Raw genomic sequence first — 20,036 nt, 5'->3', positions numbered from 1 at the left:
CTATGTGTGTGTGTATGTGTACACACACACAGAAGAATGTCAAAGAAATCTCAAAGACCTCTAAGATTTTTCTAGATGGCCAAAAAGCCAATATTCCTTGGCAATGGGAAAATATTGTTTTGGCCAAAAGCCTATTCTACTTTAGGAGAAAAAAGCAAGGAATTAGAAATACAGAATGTAAAAGTGGGGAAAAATCAAACAGCATACATTAAAAGTTTTGAAATGCAAAAGAGGAGTGGAAAAGATCAAGAATATCACCATCATTCTGCAAAACCAGGGAATTTGCTTAGTGACATTTCCAAAAAATGGACTAGTTCTCATTTTGTAGAGGAAGGTAATGAAAATCTTGGAAAAAAAATTTCCAACAGAGAGAACTGAAGAATAAGAGTGTAATCAATGTGGTCAGACAAACCTGATTTCATCCTCTGAGGTAATTTTACTTTTTGTCTGAGATGTATATTTTTATCACTTAGCATTGCAACATCGAACCTGTAAAGTGCACTTCAGTGAATGATGAACAGGCTAAATGGTAGGCACAATTTCTCAATAATCTGAGAGTAAGCATTAAAAATGGGATAACACAGTGACTGGTAGAATATTAAATAACAGGATGAGCAGGGTATCAGAGATATCTGAGCCACTTACTAAACTGATTAACTGATTCATTGGAAGAATACATCTTTAGGAGCAAGGATTGCGAGCTACATGTATGGAAAGGGGTGCTGTGCCTATTGCTGAATATGACAGGCAGCTAAGACGATATTCCATGTACAGCTCCCCATATGTATTCAGCACTGGAAAAAAAAATCCACAGATGGCTAAAGGAGACATAATAAATAGGAAAAATTGGGTCATACTGTTTTGTATACCTTTGGTAAATTGGTATTGGGGAAGATGATCTGATCATATTAAAAAAGGAGACATTAAAAAAAGCAGCAGCTAGGAAACAGCAGAGTGTGGTAAGAATTCCCAAACTGATTTGAGGGCTAGAGATAATGCCTTCCATGGAGAGGTTTAAAAAGCTCCATCTATTTAGTTTATCAGGAAGAGGCTTGAGAGGCAACTTGTTTACAACATATAAATACTTTCATGTGTTCTAATGGGCCCTTGAATCGAGTGGAGAAAGGCATGAGGAGGATCATCAGCTGGAAGCTGCAGCCCAATGAGTGAATAAGTCAGGAATGTTTAACAGGAACAATGATTTACAACTGGAACAAGATATCAAAGAAAGTGATATATTCTGCTTAAGTATCTAGTTCCTTACTGACTGCCTTTCAGCATAACGTGCTTTAGTCTGACAAAAAGTCACTAGATTCAGTTCTGGAGACTTTAATATGCAGGTCTGGCTACAAGATCTTCTTGTTTCCCTTCTGGCCCTCTATTTATATCTTTCTAGAATAGGCACACCTGTATATAGGGTAAAGAACGCTAGAAACTTCACACTTTGGGTATAATGATGAACTCCAGCACATTCTGTTACTGTATAATAAGTTGAACTGGCTGAAACATGATTTTATTTTCTGGAAAAACAAAAAAATTGTAAAATTAGAAAAAATTCTGAAGCTTCCTTTAAAAAACATTCTTTTGACAAATTCCTTCTCCCTCTCCTCAAAGCTCTGGTAAAAATCAGGTGTCTTCTGACAATGTATACTTAGTTTTCTCAACAAAGTATTTTCAGAGCAAAGACACTGAAGAGGATTTTGAGTGATGTATTGGAGAATCTCAGATAGCTCCTGATGCATGTGTGCCATATGGCAAAAGATATTTGCGGTGTAACAGTTCTCACATTTTAATTTGGGGATTTGTGTCTTCTGAAAGGCCCTGCGTTTTCAAGCCCAAAGCCAGGTTACCGAAGTCATGTGTGCTTTTGCAGAGCAGCTGCACTGAATTAGCAATACTGTAGGTTTTCCAGTGTTTCAGTCCTGACCACAATAAACCATCCATTGCACTGAGACTATTTTCATAGTTTCAGAACCATTCACTGATTACTGGAGAAACTGGCAAGGCAGGCAATAATTCATGATAATTGTGATAAATTTCTGTGTCAATATTTTAAAATAAGTGGTCTCAAACTATGTGCTACATCTTACATAAACCACACATGGTGCATGCAGATTGGGAGCTATACCTTGCCGCAGGCTGGGAGCTCTCTACCGGTGCTTGCTGTCCCTTCCCCTCCCCTGCCTTTGCCTATCTCTCGGAAACATTACAGCACTGCAATGTGTAGGCTTCACATCACAGTGAATGCTAACTTTTGTTACATGCGCTGCGAAAAAGAGAATGCCTGCCACTATCAACACACTGAAAAATTATTCATCTGAACCAGAAATACTGAGTTAAAAGGCTTCATATTATTGTACTAAGGTAGTTCACTACAAAATGTGTTTGCCAAAGCACACGTGTGAATGTGGGGAGAGTCAGTCCACAAGCTGAAGTCGGTCCAAAAATGAATTTTGTTTTTGTTCAGAAAAACATGAGCTCCATTTTTTTAAACCAGGCATATATTAATTTGCCAGCCATTCATCTCACCCAAATTTGAAGCCAAAATCTGCCCCCAGACGTGAACACGCAAACGCTGTTCCTGGATAAATCAGTGTCAGAGATGCACGTGCTTAAAGGCTGAAATGGAGCTTTTCTGAATAGGCTTGGGGTACGCTCCTAAAACTTGCATTTCATAGCAAGGCTTACTTTGGTAGAAGGAGGTTAGCCTGTCTGCAAAGAACAGTACTGAATCTGCCAAGACTGATTGGGGTATATAAATAAACGAGAATGAGTGTACAACTTTATGGAGTTTGAACATTAAGCAGAATCTTCCTGCTAATAAAATTAATGGAGAATAGTTAGCTTGTGCATGAAAATGTATGTTAAAGCAATTATAGGACAGTAAAATAGATGTTTACAGAGGTTGCAGGAAAAATCTGGCAATAATATTTTGCTCTGCAGAACAGAGATTCATGGCAAAACTATGTAGCAAAGTGATCTATTTAATCTGATTTATGAGTACTTTTCTTCTTTAAAAAAGCCATCAAACAAACTCCATGAATATGATTAGAATCAAAATAAATGCTAAAAGGGCAAATATTTATATGGGCTTCAAGTCAGAATTTTAGCTGTGATGAGGCCAGAATGAACACAATCCAAGAGCCAGAAATCTCTGATTATATTTAGAACAATAGTTTTAAACAAAATAATCTGATCAAATTACTGTATAAAAACCCACAGGGTATATCAGTGCCAGCATTTTATGCTTGAAGAGACAGCATGCTTTCAAAGTACTAAATAATGGGGATTTTTTCAAAAACATCCTAATAGTGAAAATGAGGACACAGAACTGTCCCTTTGCAGGCAGAGGAAGGAACTCGGCAGTATTTATGATGAACCGACCACAAGTGAACTCTAGAAACTGAGCAGCTATAGCTGTGTTTGAAAGAAAATGGCTGCCCGTGTGCATTAGGCACCTCTTGAATGCAAGCAAGACTTTAAAGGAAAGATTTTGAGGCCGAGGTAGAGTTCTTCAGTACTTCCCATGCACAATCTTTCTTTTTCTTGGAACATAACCGTGGAGAGAGATGGCATGCTATGCAGACGAATAAATGAGATGCAACCAAAGAAGTACGAATATTCAAAACAAGCAAGCAGGAAAACCAATTTTGTCAGTAAAGTAGCTAAACATTGGTTTGAACCCGATGGAACCTAGAAAGCTTTATGAACACCCCATGACCTATGCTGAGCGGTGATTCTTCTCCTTTTAATACCCCTTAGGTTTTTATTGTTAGAATGAGCAAAATACATCGTGGCAGAGCTAAAATTTCAGGTTAGGCTGGTTTAGGGGCTGTCAGTTCTGGGACTTCCCCCAGCACACAAGCCGAAGCTCCCGCCTTGGCGAAGGCACCAGAGGAGATGTTGGGCTCTTTCCCCTCCAAGTGCCGCCCTGACAGCCCTTACAGCTGTCCACTGTCTCCCCAGCTGCAAAGTAGCAGCTCTGGCTGAGCTCCTGCAGCTTTAAACACATTTCTGATATGTGTTTGTTTAAGCTTCTCTTTAAACACTGCAGCATTTCTTTCCTGGGTAACTTCTCAAGGGCTTTGCTATCCTTACTGTTGCAAACATTTTTATTTTTTTATTTGTAAAGTGGTGGGGGAAAAGGTTGAAAGTGAGTAAAGTGGCCAAAGGTGATTTCTGACATAATTTTCCTCCTAGTGTATTTGCAGCTTGTTTGATAGAAGAACACAGAGTCTCATTCCAGGATTTGGGGGTCATTTCTCAACAATCTCAGGCCAGCAAAAAAGGCAGTTTCAGAGCAGAAATAAAGCCTATCCTTGGATCAGGTTTCCTGTCCTGTGTCTGAACAATTACAAATCAAAATTCACATGCTCCTGATGCACAGACACCTAATAAACCACAAATAGCAACATGCAGGAGTTTTGTTACTGTCTAGGAAAAAAAATGCCACAATGCCCTCAGTGGTTTTGGAGTTTTTTCTTAGTTCTGCCTCATGATAAAGGCCTCGTACATTAAAACCGACACATACTCTGAGATATATTTTCATCCACAGTTTTCTTCTTGTAGACTATGGCAGCATTTTCAGGCTGAGCGGTATTTTCTTGCCAGAAAAGCAGCCAAAGGTAGGCTTAAGCTTTCATGGCTTGTCTGTTCCTATTTTCCACCAGTTGCTTGAGACTGAAATAAAAATACTGACCACCCAACTTGAATATTTCTAGGACTGGTGTGCCTTTAAAAAATAACACTACGAGCACTTTATGTAAACCACAGAGTTTAGTAACTGCTGCTTTTTTTTTTTTTTTCCCCCAACCACAATGTATAAAAGGTTTTGACCTCACAATATTCTCTACCAGCATCTGGCTTGACCATTCAAATTATCTCATATTATGTTAGAGGTGGGGGTGAAAGAGGTTATAAACAGTCTTTTTAAGCAAGCGGTGAGGTGTGTGCAGGAGAAGGCGCTGAGGGTGTATATGTAAAATATTCTGGCAAGTAAAATTTAAGATGGTGAGGTTGCTAGGGTGCTCTCTGAGAAGCCAATGCGAGTGCTGGGGGGCAGAGCTGGCAGTGTGGGTGCCGGGGGGATCCGCTGCAAGGCTCTTTGTGCCTGCGTGCTGTGAGCTCTCCTGTCCCACCACAGAGAAGCATTTCCAGGCGGAGGGGGGGGCCGTTGCTGCGGTATGATAGGGAAGCGTGTATATATTGGTAGCTGAATGGTCCTGTTGTGATAAGAGATGCCATATAAATGTAGTAGGCTGGTGTGGAAAAATTCTTATCTGTGCTTACTGTATAGGTCTAATTCTTCTCCCTTACTCAGGTCTCTGACTCTAGTAGGAGCAGGGCAGGATGCTTTATTTTTGAGGAAAGTATTTCTTTGTGATGTATAGTGCTTGTGGAATAACACTGCGTTGACCTCCTCTTTTTGTAAAAAAAGAATAGTATGTTTTACCTTTATTCATTTGCTCTGAAAATACTTTTTCTTGACCTTAACAAGGTACAATAATCGAAACCTCCCAAGTGCTGCTGCCTTTGTATTAATTTTTGCCCTGGTCGTGGACTTGGACATGGGTGATTCCCTTCAGACTCGCACACTGTGACTGTCCTTACGCAGCACTTCGGATCCTTTCAGCTACCAGCTTTTCTTTCTCCTTCCTTAGCTGTGGGTTTTGTGAATCCTTTTGTCTCTCTTGGGTCACAACAACAACACAGAACTGAGGTCAGATTTTACATCTGAATGCTTTCCTCAGACAAGTGGGTACTGTTCTCCCTCCTGATTCCACGAATTGGTACAATAAACTTTATCAAACACTATATAATGATTCCCTTTTAAATAGCAAAATGTTTTTTCTGGCTCTTGTTTGTGTTACTCCTGGTGACTCAAAGGTCTGTAAAGTCGCTTCCCCTGCCAGGCTCGCTCTCAGTGGGATGCTTTAGCAGCCTGCAGTCTGGATGCATGCGAACAGACATGTGCTGTTTTCCAAGGCAAGCACCCATTTGTTGGTGGGAGCTGCTCACGCTCTCCTCTCCACGGGAGCTCTTTCCCATTGAACTTTTGAACCACCAAAGCAAATCGAATCGCGTAGCTCTACAAAATGAAAACCGGCATTTGGGCTGTGTGAAGGAAGTGTTCCAGCTTCAGCGCAGTTGCCCAGGGAAGCAAAGCCAACAGAGAAACACATTGTCCTGGATGACTAAAGAATAAGGGCCTGTTAAACGAGTTTTGTCTCTCGAGTTTGTGGCATCTTTCTTGTGTCATCTCTTAGGCAAGAGTGCATACGCACGATAATAATTTTTTTCAGGATTTTTCCTGCTTGACTGTGATTGCTGAAATCTGTGCAGTACCTGCTAATATGGTTTCCACGATTGGTGAGAGAGTGGGAACCAGCGCCAGAAATAATAGCCCTAAGTTTCTAAAGGCCATACGTACTTTCAGGCTTGTGACAAAGGAATCTATCAGTTCTTACAAATGGGATTCCTCTAGACCTCTCCACTTCCCAGGCTCCCTACACACCACCTCCCCCAAGGCAAAGCACGCGTACTGCCCTGTGAGCCAAGCAGCTCCTCTGGATCCATCAGGCCATATGTGGGAGCACGGCCAGTAGCCATAGAGAGGAGTGGGGAATCTCGGAGTGAAGCGCCTGGCAGGCAGGGCATCTGTGGGCTCCCAGGGTAGCTCCTCTCGTCCCCCAGCAGTCCAAGGAACGGACGCGGCTGAGCAGAGGAGGAGAGGAGCCGTGCAGCGCACCCAGCTGCCGACGGCAGCTCTGGCAGTAATGCTGGGCAGAGGTGGTGAGGGGGGATTCATAGAAGCACGCTTTAGTCCTGGCAGGTCAAGTTTGGTGAAAAACGGAGGCAGGGGGGAAAAAGCGTTTCTCTTTAAGCCTGCAAATAATAAGTGAAGAAATTGATTGATCTGTTATTGTTGAAACAGCTTCTTAAAAATATCGCCATGAAACTAAGTGCCCTTTGGTGTATGTTTCAGACCTACCACTTCCCTAAAATGAGTTTAGAATGACCACACCTGCCCTCAGGAATGCTGTGTAACTGGAGCTAAAGTTCAAAAAGAAATCCTAACCAGAGGCATTTCCATGGCCAAGCTGAATCGTGTACTGGAGTAAAGAATACTTATTAGCTGATCTTTAGTGGATTTCTTTTCCAGTAACACATTAGCTCAAAACTTGTTGCGTTTCAAGTCTGTCTGCTTCAGAACAATGTCCTCAAGCTTGAGAGAACAGCACTGATTCAAGTGGACTCATGTAAAATGCCTTCATCTTTCACGCAAAGATGCTTAAAAGCTTACACAACAGCAGTGAGTCATTCACGTAGGATCGTGTTTTTATTCACACAACAAAAGTAAAACCGGTGTTCTCTGTCCCCAACTCCAGCATTGCTAATATGCAGGACACACATAATAGATGTGCTTTATGCCCTGGAAAAACAAATTATTAGTGGGTGATGGCAGCTCCATAGTGGACAATCATACTGTCATTCATAAGTATTAACTTGTCTTCCATGTTCCTTTACCTTGTTTCCAAGTGGAAATAAATGAGTGATATTTCTGCACTTCAACCGGGAGTAGGAAAGGTCAACAGTTCTAAAAGCCCCGCTAGAAGCTGTAGGTCTGCTCTTTATCCTTAATACTGTGTTAATTAATCCTGGTACGGATGGCATATGATTTCTACAAGCTTTAACAAGTGAACATCGGTCTATCTTTTTGGCTGAGGGCATGATTCAGCAAGTCCGTTTTGCATTTGCCTGACTGTAAGAATGCACTAATCTTACGGAAATTAGGTGTAATGCATCGCTGAAGCAAGGTACTGGGGCTGGGTCAAACCTGTGAAATTAAGCAAAGTTGATTTTAAGTAAAATCAACAGCTTTCACTGCAACTGGGATTCATACCTTCTCTATTTGTCTTTATAAATTTCAGGTATGTAGCCAAGGTTAGCCATCTAGGTGGAGCTGGTCATTGAAGAGGATCCCAAGATGGGGATGGGGTAGACTGAGGTGCCTGTCCTACTGCACTGACTACAGAGGGAGCCTAGATAGTTGTTAGACTAAATCTCTAATGTATACATGTCTATACATGGCCAGTGAGCTAAATCCTACCTAACTCCTGACTCTAGTGATCAGCTCATGTCAGATGTATAATCAGACCACATGGTTATAAAAAAAAAAAAAAGAAGAAAAAGGCAAAGGATATATGGCAGCACAGTGTGTGGCCTTTGTTTTTTAACCAGCTCTTTGTTGGTTTCAACTAATTGTCACCACTACAAGATAAATTAGCTTTTAATTTTAAATTATTTTAAATATCTAGAAATAGCACATCATGTTTAAGTCCAGTAAGCAACAATGTTATACAACCCTTGAAAGCAAGGATGTTCAGATTTAATGATTTTTGCAGGGCACTAACTTATTTCGTTGTGTTCAAGTAGAGATCTCTACATACTACAAACTTGAAGACAACATAAAATAAATGTGTCCTATGCCAATATAGCTGCTTAATCATCTTCCTGGTATTACTCTGGTTTTGTACGGAATGACGTTTTGGATCTACAGATCCACTGTGCATTATATAGCAGATTGACTGCAGACAAGACAGAAAATACGTGTGCTAAAATTTGATACACAAATCAATAAATCGTGTGTCCCTTTAAATATAATGAAAGCAAAGCTCATATTGATCTACATCAACTCTGATTAGAGTTGCATGGTATTCTCTTTTGAAAAAAAGCAGAATAGCTGCTGCTGAGTGAATTGTAGGCATCAGATACTACATAGCTAGCTCCCATTGCAGTCAGGCAGAGGAGCCAAAACAAGTAGGGAGCCATAGGAAGTTACCAGCTTCTATAAAATGGTGTCTGTTTGAAAGCCGGGGTTTTAGAGTGTATTTTCTACACCTCAGGTGTTCATTGCACTTTTCATTGGTAAAAAAGAAAAAAAAAGAAGGGAATCCCATCTCTGAGCTGAATAAATATTGGCATACTTTGCAGTTTATTTAAGGTTTTGATTTTAGGGAAACTTGCTAAGTACACAATAACAGGGTCTATGCTGCCAACATATTCTGAGGAGAAGTAAAACTCTTCCCAAGATAACATCTATCTTCACTTTCCTGTGACAATTTTTAAAATAAGGTATCTAAGTGCTTTGCACACTTACATGCTCTAATTTGCTGATGTGCTGCTCTTTTTGCCCGTGGCTGCTAGCTGTACCTGCCCTCTGCAGCCTTCCTTCAGCTTTCCCTGTGCAGGAAAGCCAGTGTAGGTAAGGCAGCCTCCTTCAGCTCAAAAGCTTGTCAAGTGCCAGGATATCCAGAAAGGCAGAAAGTCCAAAATCCTCTTTGGCTTCCTTTGCAGCTTGTTAATTCATGCTTTGTTTTTTATTTGTGACTTTGGCTTGAACATGATATATATATATATATATCCAGATTGTCTGGGTTGGGAACACTTTATCATCAAAACTTGCTATTGGCACAGTGTTATTTTGCCCTTGACTGTAGGTTTCTGTTTGATTGTCTTCCCAAGGTTTATACAAGGTGGTGTTTTCCAAAGCGATGTTGCAAAGATACTGTGGAACAGATTGAAGCCAGTTGTCAGACCTGTAGGGCATGTAACATACCACCCTGTGTGAGAAGGGTCTCTGGAGCTGGGGATGCAGGGCAAAGTGCAAGCCCTCTCTGCGGGCTCCGAGTGCATGCTTACTAGGGAAACTCTGCAGCTTGCTGTATCCCAAAGAGTCTGCAAATGCTTACATCCATTTTCTCCTCAAAATGGCTCGCTTGTATTTAAGACAAGGATAGGGACCACTTTCGAAGCATAAACAAAAGCCTGGTGAGAAAAATGGGGAAGACAGTGGTTGAGCAGCATGAAAAATTCTTCTTCCCTCTTCATTCGCTCTTTTGTGTAAAGTAACAAACCTTAGGTATGGAAGTGAGCGCTGCTCTGCGCTTTATAAATATGCTGAGGTAGCAAGGTACAGCATCACATGCAGGACCATAACATAGATTCCAGGAGCATCCCATCAACTATTTTACCATTGCCTGCTCTTGCGATTGCCAGTATTCCTCAAAAATGGAAGACCATGCCTCTTCCCCCAGACCAAACTCCTCCAAATGTCTTTTAAGACCTTATGCAAAGAACATGGAACAAATCTGTAAGATGAGACTTGTGGGTAGAAAACTAGTGAATAGCAAAGCAGATCTGGCTACGAGTTCAGAAACCCCCATACCCTTTCCTTTGGAAGAAAAAAGCTACCAGAACCAAGCATCACTCTTGAGCATATTACCTGACCCTAAAAAAGATTAAGTGTTGCTTTCCTCTAGCATTGGATAAAGTAAGTTGCTACAATAAACTTAGCCTCTCCCTACTTCACCTGTGTGTTTTTCCTCAGGACTTTATCTCAACTCTTCTCTTGCTGTAAATTTAGAGACAGACAAATTACTATCACATTTAGTACCCTCACCACTAGGGCTGTGCCAAGGGCCTTAGACTCTCTTTTAGCCCTGGTCTGTCAGATAAATTATTACTGTGTTAATCATTAGGCAGTACCATAGCTCAGCGCAAAGTGCATGCTGCTTTGGGTTATCTGTGGTGCCACCAGTGCATCTTGCTCTTGTTGATTCCAGTGGAAGCTCTAATTTCATGTTACATGTTATCAAAGGATATCAGGTCATCCTTTATACATGAGCTCTTCACAAGTTAAATCTGTACATTCTTCAAAAGAGGAGCAAAAGGCTCGTTTCCATGGCCATGCTCAGCAAAACTCCTTTCCTGACAGTGCAGGACTACCGATAAGCATCTATAAGGACGGAAGCATACATCGGTATACTTTATTGGGTTATTTGGAGCTCGAAATGGAGGAGCATACATGAAAGAGGGACACCAGTGGTTAATGCTCCTGACTGACATTTATACAGAAAAACACTTTGGGATTTACTTTAGGAAGGGAGTGTGTCGGTAGGTCTCTTCTCTGTCCCTGAGAGTAGCTGAGGACTGCTGTACTGTTCATTCACTACACCTTCAGATTTTTCTCATAATCCTCTAAGAAATGTGGGCAAATCAATTAATAAAAGTTGCACTTTGGAAACAGTACATCTTCTTTCCCTTATCAGAGGAAATTTTGTGTGCCATACCTCCAAACGTACTAGAAAATCCATGCTTTTTTAATGTCACCCATTCTTTGTGTTTATTATTGAATTATTTTTTCCACTGATTAAGAAGTACTGGCTTCCCACAAAAGACTAAGAATCCGTATGGATCACTTATCCAAGCTCAAATCTTGTATACAGTTAAAATCCTCCTGCAATTTTAGCTATGCTTTGAAATGCAAATGGATTAAGAGAAAAGGTCTTTAAGGAGATTGCAACTAGTTAGATATTTTATTGTATGTCAATTGTACATACATGCTTACAGACAGATATGCATAATGTGATAATGTAGTTAGCTTTATCGGAGTCATAGGTGGATTTAGAAAAGTCCCCAGTTCCAAACTAGCAGAAACTTACACAGGACCTCTCCCTCTGCTGCAGGTAAGATCTGTGTTTTGACCTTGTTCTTGAAAAATCACAGATACTCAGTGTTAGTTTAAATTCATGTATGGAGGCTGTGTTTCATGTCTAACAGCCTTCAGAGCAGCACGTTGGAGTTAAGAGGTGGAATGCTACTGAAATTCAATAGGATGGGCAGCTAGCTCTGTCAGACCCCTTGGAAAATCCCTGTCCAAATGTGGAGGAATAAGACAGCTGCAAAACAGATTAAAAACTTACTTGGAACAACTTTTATGAACATCTGAATGTGAAGTATTTTTAAGGCCCTGCCTGTCCCAACTCCCCCCTCATGTTCAGCACTAAATGCATCCTCAGCGCTGTGGAGCAAGATGCTGTGCTTTAAAAGCCATCACATTTTAATGTATAGAAAAGCTTTTTTTTTTTTTTTTTTTTTTTTTTGGCCCAGGATTGAAACTAACGTCTCTTGGGCTTTGAGGCAGAGTTAGTTTTCAAGAAAAAGTCTATATTTTAATATAGACAGCAGACTGGAAATACCAGCTGTCTGAACTTGTTCAACAGTGTAAAATTTCAGAATAAGTCCCAAGACCGAATGGTTACTGGCCAGAGAGTAGAAAAGGTAATTAAAGGTGTTTAACAGGTGTATTTATTAAATAGATCTGTGGTTTATCACATAGTTCTACAGTTTATCACAGGAATATCACTTCCAGGCATTCCTGGCTGTATGTAAAATATACATGCTAGCCCTGGCTTTTTTCCATTTGAATATAATGTTTCATGGGAACAGCAAAATCTGTAGAAGTCAGAGATCAAAACTGAATGTTATTTCCAAAATACCAATGATACACAGAATGCTGTCATGGAAACCTTCCTTTCAGAGCCCTTAGCATAATCAGCAATCATCCCACACTATGCTGAGGAAGTATTCATCTGTCACCACACCAGACTATGTAGTCTATAAATTGTAGTCACAATAAAAATACTGACTTTTGTCACATGATACTGCTTTTTGTGGACAAATGGTGCAGCCTGCTTTTCACTCCTGAATATCTGTCTACACATTGCAAAGCTATGTGGGATCAGATGGACTTTGTTTCCTTAAGAAAACTGGAATTTCTTCTTTCCTCTGAAACCCGTGTTAATATCAAAAGCTACTATGGTTTCATGAACACTTTTTAGCCTGCTTCTGACTTGAGGTACAACTCCTACTTGATCATGTCCCATCAAAATCAGCATTTCATTGCTACTTACAGGTGGTTTTGTTTATCCTTCACAAAATCGTTGTGGTTATATTTCCTGAAGTCATTTATCTTTTTCCAGGACCATAAATAGAGACACCTGTACCAAATTTCCAGACAATAAGTCAAGCAACCATTTCTTGTCTTTCTCAAGTGCAAAGCATAGGCAGATTAACCCATTGCAAAGATATAACATGACAGTGATATTTAGACTGAATGTGAGGCAGAAGTAGCAGAGAGTTTTTGTATTTATATGAAAGATGAGATGAAGTTCTGTAATTACATAATGAAACGGTTTATATTTAGTCAGATTCATTTCCAAGCCACGTGCCTCAGAGAAAATCCAAATTCTTGAATGAGACACCACAAAGTTATTCAGATCGATAAGCTATGAGAATGCAGGTATCAGCTGCCTTTGGGCTTGGTATATTTAAGTGGAAGGGACAATACGTTCAGGCATGGGTCACAGTATGGGTTTAGTTGCATCTTCAATTTTCAGGTGGACTAGGAAGGCTGAATCAGGGCATTTGGAATTTATTACAGGGCAGAAAGAGGGAAACCATTGATCTTTTCTTGGTTTGGGTTTAGATTGTTCCCAGTAGCTGATTCCTACAATATGTAAGTTAAATTTTTTTCTATGCCTTTCAGTGCAAGTGGTTCAGTGCCTAAAGGGCATCAATGAATATTTAAACAGATTGCACTAACCAGAACATATGTTAAAAATAAACCCCAAACCCCTCAAAATTTGCATGATGGAAATATAGTGATTCATAAGCCTTAACAAGATAAAAGAAAAATATAAAGGTATATGCTCCTCTGTGCCCATACAGGCACTGGAGTTAATCTCTGTTCCCCTTATAGGAATTGTATCTTCTGAAATAGTCGCAGGAAATGCTACAAGTCATTCTAACCTAAAACCTTATTAAGATTGTCTGTTATTGTAGGTCTACCTCTAAACAAAAAGCCAAGAGAATGTCAAATATCTTCTTTATCATGCTACATGTTTGCAATCAAGTGTTAGAAATCAACTCATAAATTATACAGTTCGGTGTAAGACTTTCCTAGGTCTTACTGCACAGTAAATAAAATTGCAAGAAAATAATCAGATGGGCCACACACAAACGACGATGATATCAGATCCTAGCACAAATAAGGAGCTGCCAGAAATTAGTTCTCTGTGAGCTGGGCTCCAAAGAATAAAGAGCTAAGAGTAGGAGATAATGGGCTTGGGAAATCTCGCAGAAGTTAATGGTGCTTGTAGCACTGTGTGGTGTCAACTTTGCTCTGTGGCCTCTTATAAAAGATTGTCACAATGCCACAGGAGGGACAGGGAAGGAGATGGCATGTGTGCATTATGTAGTAATGGGGAACACAATAAAGTCTACTTTTCACTTTGGTTTTTGGTCTGACATAGCATTTGTGACTCTATCTCTTCCCTTGTCTACCAGATCTGTTTTTTCTGGTGAGTGAATACTACTGTTTTAGACCAAAGATGGTAGGGGATAATTTTCTCTTGTGTTTCTATACAAGTTCGACTAAATAAATCTTAAGAAAAAGAAAACTTTTAATTTGCTTTCAGGCTGAATAGACATATCTGCTGTTTTCTTACTCCATGCTGTGTTGCTTACTCCCCAGCAAAAACCATTTCCGATTACTCAGCTTGAAAGATATCTCTATACTGACTGACCACAGACCCCAATTCTCAACTTCTATTTTAGTTATGTTGTGATAGTTGCAACAAAATGGGATTAAAAAAAACAACCTTGGAGTAAGTTATATGAGTTTTCCCTGCCAGAATTTGGGAGGCTTTCCTCATTGTACCAGAGAATACTCACCCTACCTGACTTGAAGCTGTACATGGATTGTATTGGGAAAGGAAGTCTCTTTCTCAGATATTTTTCCCCCTAAAAAAGAGATCCCAACTAAGAGTTTCTGACTTTCTATTCAATATCTAAACCGCTCAGAAGCTCCAGTAATTTTTGGAAGAGGTCTTCTGCCTTCTGCTTTCATTTCCTTCCTTTTAATAGGAAACTCTTTGTTCCTGCATCTGAAAGTGAAGAAAAGTGCACTTCATTAAGCCTGCAATTGTTTAGAACTCAGAAGTGTAGATTGATTAGCAAATACTCTACAATAGCTCTTATAATGGAGAGCTTTAAATAAATGGGTTTTAAACTATTCTTACCATTTCTAGTGCTTTTTATACAGTCTAAACATGCTGTGTACACCATTCTTTGACTCTGCTGTGTTCCTGGAGGGGAATGAATTGGAATATTCTGAATGCCTTATGTAACGTATTTAGAGAACTTTTGTTTGTATCTTTGTTTGAATTTCTTGGACGGAATTAATTAATGGCAAAGTATAAAGGCCAACTTTGAAATCCTAGCTGACTTATACACTAGAGCTCAATTTGTATTCTCCATCAAGGAAATGTTTGGATTTTAAAGAAGGACACCATTATCAAAAAGATTTCTGTAGATGGCTCTGTTCTTCAGAGTGCCATCTCTTTGCCACAGAAGTGTGGTTTTAACGTTTGGGTAGTTCAAAAGGAAATTGATTTTTTGATCAGAGTACATATTTAATTCTTATTAAAAATTAAATGCAGAACAGGAAATAGTAACTGATTTGGGATAGGAAAAAATTATAAAGGTTGGATTTGTTTAAAACAATGTTAATTTCAGAGGAAAGGTAGAGAAGAATAAAGTCTGTAGCCTGCATTTTTATGGTCCTGTCGAAATCTGATGGGGTAACAGCATTTAGGAAAGAAAAGGATTCTTTGTCTTTCTATATCCATATTTACATTGCAATTTTGTAACTATATTCCTTTGTACAGTAGTACACTACTGCAGTAATATGTAAGGATTAGTTTCTCAGTGTGTATAAATTTATCTAGCTTCATCAAAGATGATGGAATAAAGATAATTTACATCAGTTTCCAAAGAGTTTGATCACTTGATCACTGCAGCAATGGGGAAGCTGGCAGGAGAATCCTACCTGTTGTCTTTGTGGACAAGGGGTTATTCATGAAATGCCATGTTCTGTTTTACAGACAACTAAAGCACTATCTTACAGTATGTTAGCATGTGTGCTTCACCCCTCTGCCTGCTCTGTTGTGGGACAGGCAAAGGAGAGCAGATGGAGGTCCTGCTTGCACGTCTACACTTTCAGGTCCTACATTCAGGAAGAGCTTTACTTGTAGGCAAAGCAACTCCACCTAAGTGATAACAGAGGCAGTGAAAAAGACATAATTTGGGGCTATCACACATACATCAGCTTCTGTTAAAGCTACTGGAATTTTCCCAGAGTATACTGTAGGAGCAACATTAGCTCTCGGTCTGTACATGGTGGGGCCCAAGGGAAGTTTGACATCCAGTATTTGTAGAAGACTAGACCAGTACCTGTGTTACAGCTGTAGGAGGTGGAATGCTCGACAAGGAAGGCCAGAGGGTTTCGAGTCCGTGCATTAAGTTCAGGAAGTACAGGGGAATTTTTTCCAGTCTAGACATCTCAAAGCTTGGAGAGGGGCAGCCTGGCTGATTTTTTTCTGATCTATTTCTTGTGTTCTCGGGCCTTGAAGTTTGTGAAGTCACTCAAATCTGTGCAAAGTCAGCATAATGCTCTGGCAGCTCATATGTAGTGCCTAGCAGTAGGGTATTAAGGCTTCTAGGTAGATGAAAGTTCTTGTCTTTATGTCTTCCAAGACTATCCTCCCTGTCAGAGATTAGACAGCAGTGAGTAAACTGTTGATAACATCTTTTATGCTTTGAATATTTGTAGGGTAGAGAGAGAGGATTGATTGAGATGGTCTTTTCTGGTTTTAAAATCACATTAGTAACTCTCTTTTTTTCTTTGTAAACACTGTCCAGTCTGTGTCTTTAGAAACAGTGGAGCATTAAAGACAATTTTGTAACATCAAACTCTGACTGAGAATATTTATCGCAGTCCCATCATATTCCCTTGTCCTATTTCTCTGATTCCTACAAGAGATAGGGAATTAGGATGCGGACAGTAGCTGGTATACAGAAAGTAGCCCAGCTTCTCTGGCTTATTTGACACTGGGCGACCATGGATTTCCTCCAGAGCTGTCGACAGCGTTGTGGACAAGCCCGTGTTTATACTCCTGCAGTACAATGTGAGCAGTGGCACAGAAAGGCTGCTGGGCTCCTGCCAAAGGGCCCCACAAAGGCAGCCAGATCATCTCCCTGCAATGCAAATATGATGCCAGTGGCGGCAAGGGAAGCCTGGTTGTGCAGCCACCTCCTGCTCTCCCCTGCTCACCCTCCCCAATTCTGGTATCAGGACAGTATACGTACTGAGAGGGAGCACTGACTGCCAAGGGATTTTGGGAGGCAGGCTGCCTTCAAAGCTCAAAGCTCACACTTGCCTGACTTTAGGATGGGACTAGTAGCATCCCAGGTCCCTTACTGACCCTTCAGTTCAGGTGTCTTTCGTGTTTGGCTAGAGGCCAGAGTGGGCAGGACCATTCCCTGCACGAGGCCCCAACACAACTTTCAACAAAACCTCTCTTCTCCGTGCCCGAATGAGGGGACTGGCGGGAGCTGGGGGAGGAGCACCCGGCGGGCAGTCCGGAGCCCTCTGCCAGGGGAAGGGCCCACGGAGAAGTTGCCATCTCCAGCGTGAGTGAGGGCAGCTCCTCAAGCAAGGATCTGAGCCGGCCACCCTGTGCATGAGGTATGGCAGTCCTGGGGCAGAGGCAGAATGGAAAGAGGGAGGAATGGGAACTTGTAAAATGCTGAGCAGCTAGGAGAGGAAGATGTCAAAGAGAGCAGAGAAACCAGGATGGAGGGGCTTGGAAGAACATGACCCACTGCCTGCAGGGAAAATGAGATCGAATGAGAAGCTCAGATATGCAGAAAGTAGGGAATAGTGATGCTGTAGGGAGCAGGAGGAGAATTTTTGTAGAATTAATGACTTGATGCAATCCCGAGTATGCAACGACTGGAGGATTTGAGTGGTAATACCCACATTATAGAGGCGGATCTGATGTGCATTTTTCTTTAAATTTTTACTCTGCTTTCATTAAGTACTTTTGTCTGGTTCCCACATGTCTTCAGAGTTTAACAACATAAAATTGTATTCTTCTATACTGCTGATCATCTCCTAAGCCATGAAGTTGGAAAACTGTCTAAAACCAACTTTCAAACCCAAAAGTTTTCCTTCCTGAGATCAGCAAGTAAGGGATTCACTACATCTCAGTCCATCAGGTTTCCCATCTGTTCAAAAGGTTGTGGCTACTTCCATGAAATTAATACATTTATTTATTTACGAAGGAGGGGAGTACATGTATGTGATTCAGGAATAAGGTGTAAGAGATGGCGTCCACTTCTGAAGGGATGGTTAGACCTGCTCTTTAGCATGTGACAAAGCTCAAATGATTTGTTCTCTTGGACTTGAATGCCTTTGGATCCCAGATGCTCAAGGATAAAGGTTTTCTTGTTTGTTTGTTGCTTGTTTTCTGAGTGGAGTTTTGTTTATTTATATATGTGCAGAATGATCTATTCTACTGGGTGGGATGCCAGAATATTTATTTTGGCACCTAGTTTGAGAAATAGGTGCTTTACTGTGCAGGTGGTTTTGCTTCAAGTCCCCTTAGGATTGCAAAACCCACAGGAATAGTGGTTCACTGCAAAATGAAGAGTGACTAGTACTTGATTTTATAAAGTTCTCAACTCTTTCCACACTCTATGTCAAATTCATGCATATAACCTTCCATTTTCATGAATCTCACATGGGTCAGCATGCTTGGATTTACCAGGTTTGGGTGTTTTTTTGTTTTTATTTAAATTCTTATTGGAAATCTAGTCATTTAGGGTATTAAGTTCCAGCTGTCCTTATTTTGATATAAGATTGCTTAGTGCTTGATCAAGAGTACTGGTCCAAAATAACACTGTATATGTCATGGCAGAGTACTTTCTATACAAAACGTTATTTTACAGTATTTCCCTATTGACATTTCTCCTAAGACTTGTTTGGTACTTGGAAGGCACGCTGGAGGCAGCTGGCCAGTACACCCATGGCTTAAGCCTTATCCTATCCTTATCAAACGCACAAAACATACAACACCCTATACAGGATAGGATCTCTATCCATGGACTGGCTACAAGCCAGGCTTAACTCACTAGGTAGTATTTGCTTGAAAAGAGAAATCAGAGCTCGGAACAGCAGATATAGTGATGCATCTCAGCCATCTCTGAGCAATGTGTAAGTGTACGCTTTCAGGTTGATGGGGCTCTCATGTCCCTGGGACACTGGAAACACCCTGGGAGAGAACAAATAGTAGATTCATCCCTCAACTTCTTTGCTGTCCAGCCAGACTGGTGATGGCTGCATGAGGCCCTTCTTTCACCTCTTTGGTAAATACAAATGAAGCAGCTTACAATACAGACTTGGTCTCCAGCTGGAAGACAATTGGTGACTCTGCGGGGTGGTCGGGCTCCCCAGTTCTCTGTCCTTCCTGGGGCTGGCCCGTCCCCATGAGGTCTTCACTCCTCTCAGACAGTGGGCTGACCCCATGCTGGCAGTAAAAAATTATATGCAACTCTGCCATAGTCTTTCTTGGCTGCCTGCTGCTGAAATCAGTCTGCTGATACCTCACTTTCTGGAGCAACATTTCAGAATCTTCATTTTCATTCAGAAGGTGCAATTTTGAGTCTTGGTTTTTGGTGTGAGGGAATGTTGCAGTTTGATATTTCTCTACAGATATAAATTTCAAGCCTTTAGGCTTAAGGGATAGGGTGGAGAAAGTATTTTCCTTTTTTATGCATATGACATAACTGTGAATGTAAATAGCTACATTAATGAGGCTTATTGAAGGTATTTTATTAGACAATGTACAAGTCATTAACTTTTCAGTAAGAAGTGTAAATGGCCCTTCTTATATTTGCATGTGAAACTATAAAACTTAATTTTCTATGCATATAAGAAGAGCATTTTTGTCCATCATAGTAGCCGAAGCACTTTATAAGTCATATTAGTTTGAAATAGCGCTGTCATTTAGTACTGTCATTTTTTTCCTCCACCGCCTTACACTCCCAAATTCTTTTATAAAAGACAGCATCTGATTTTGTGAATGTAAAAATAAAAACATGGGTGATGTTCTGTGGGTAGAATCCTCATTTTGGAAGCTGGTTTGGAGAGTGGATAAGCACCATTACTACTGAATAGAAAATTTTCTTTACCTGTGTAGCCAGCTAGTTTTACTAGTGGCTGGATAGGACATTTTGTTACATTTGGTTTAGAATTTCTCAGTGTTAAAAATCATGCTTACTCTGCGGTT

The 20,036-nt window shown here is 40.5% G+C and overlaps 1 protein-coding gene across 1 annotated transcript in view; it reads left to right on the top strand.

Moving 5' to 3' along the window:
• Window positions 1-17,234: 17,234 nt before the first annotated feature.
• Window positions 17,235-20,036, top strand: part of PHYHIPL (phytanoyl-CoA 2-hydroxylase interacting protein like) — a 59,149-nt gene continuing 56,347 nt past the window's right edge. The window contains exon 1 of the mRNA XM_069796045.1: window positions 17,235-17,431. The gene's annotated coding sequence lies outside the window, so the exon portion shown is untranslated. The remainder of the gene's footprint in view (window positions 17,432-20,036) is intronic.

This window comes from Haliaeetus albicilla, chromosome 11 (assembly GCF_947461875.1).
Source record: "Haliaeetus albicilla chromosome 11, bHalAlb1.1, whole genome shotgun sequence".
NCBI classification, from domain to species: Eukaryota; Metazoa; Chordata; class Aves; order Accipitriformes; family Accipitridae; genus Haliaeetus; species Haliaeetus albicilla.
This window is presented reverse-complemented; position numbering and strand designations above follow the sequence as displayed.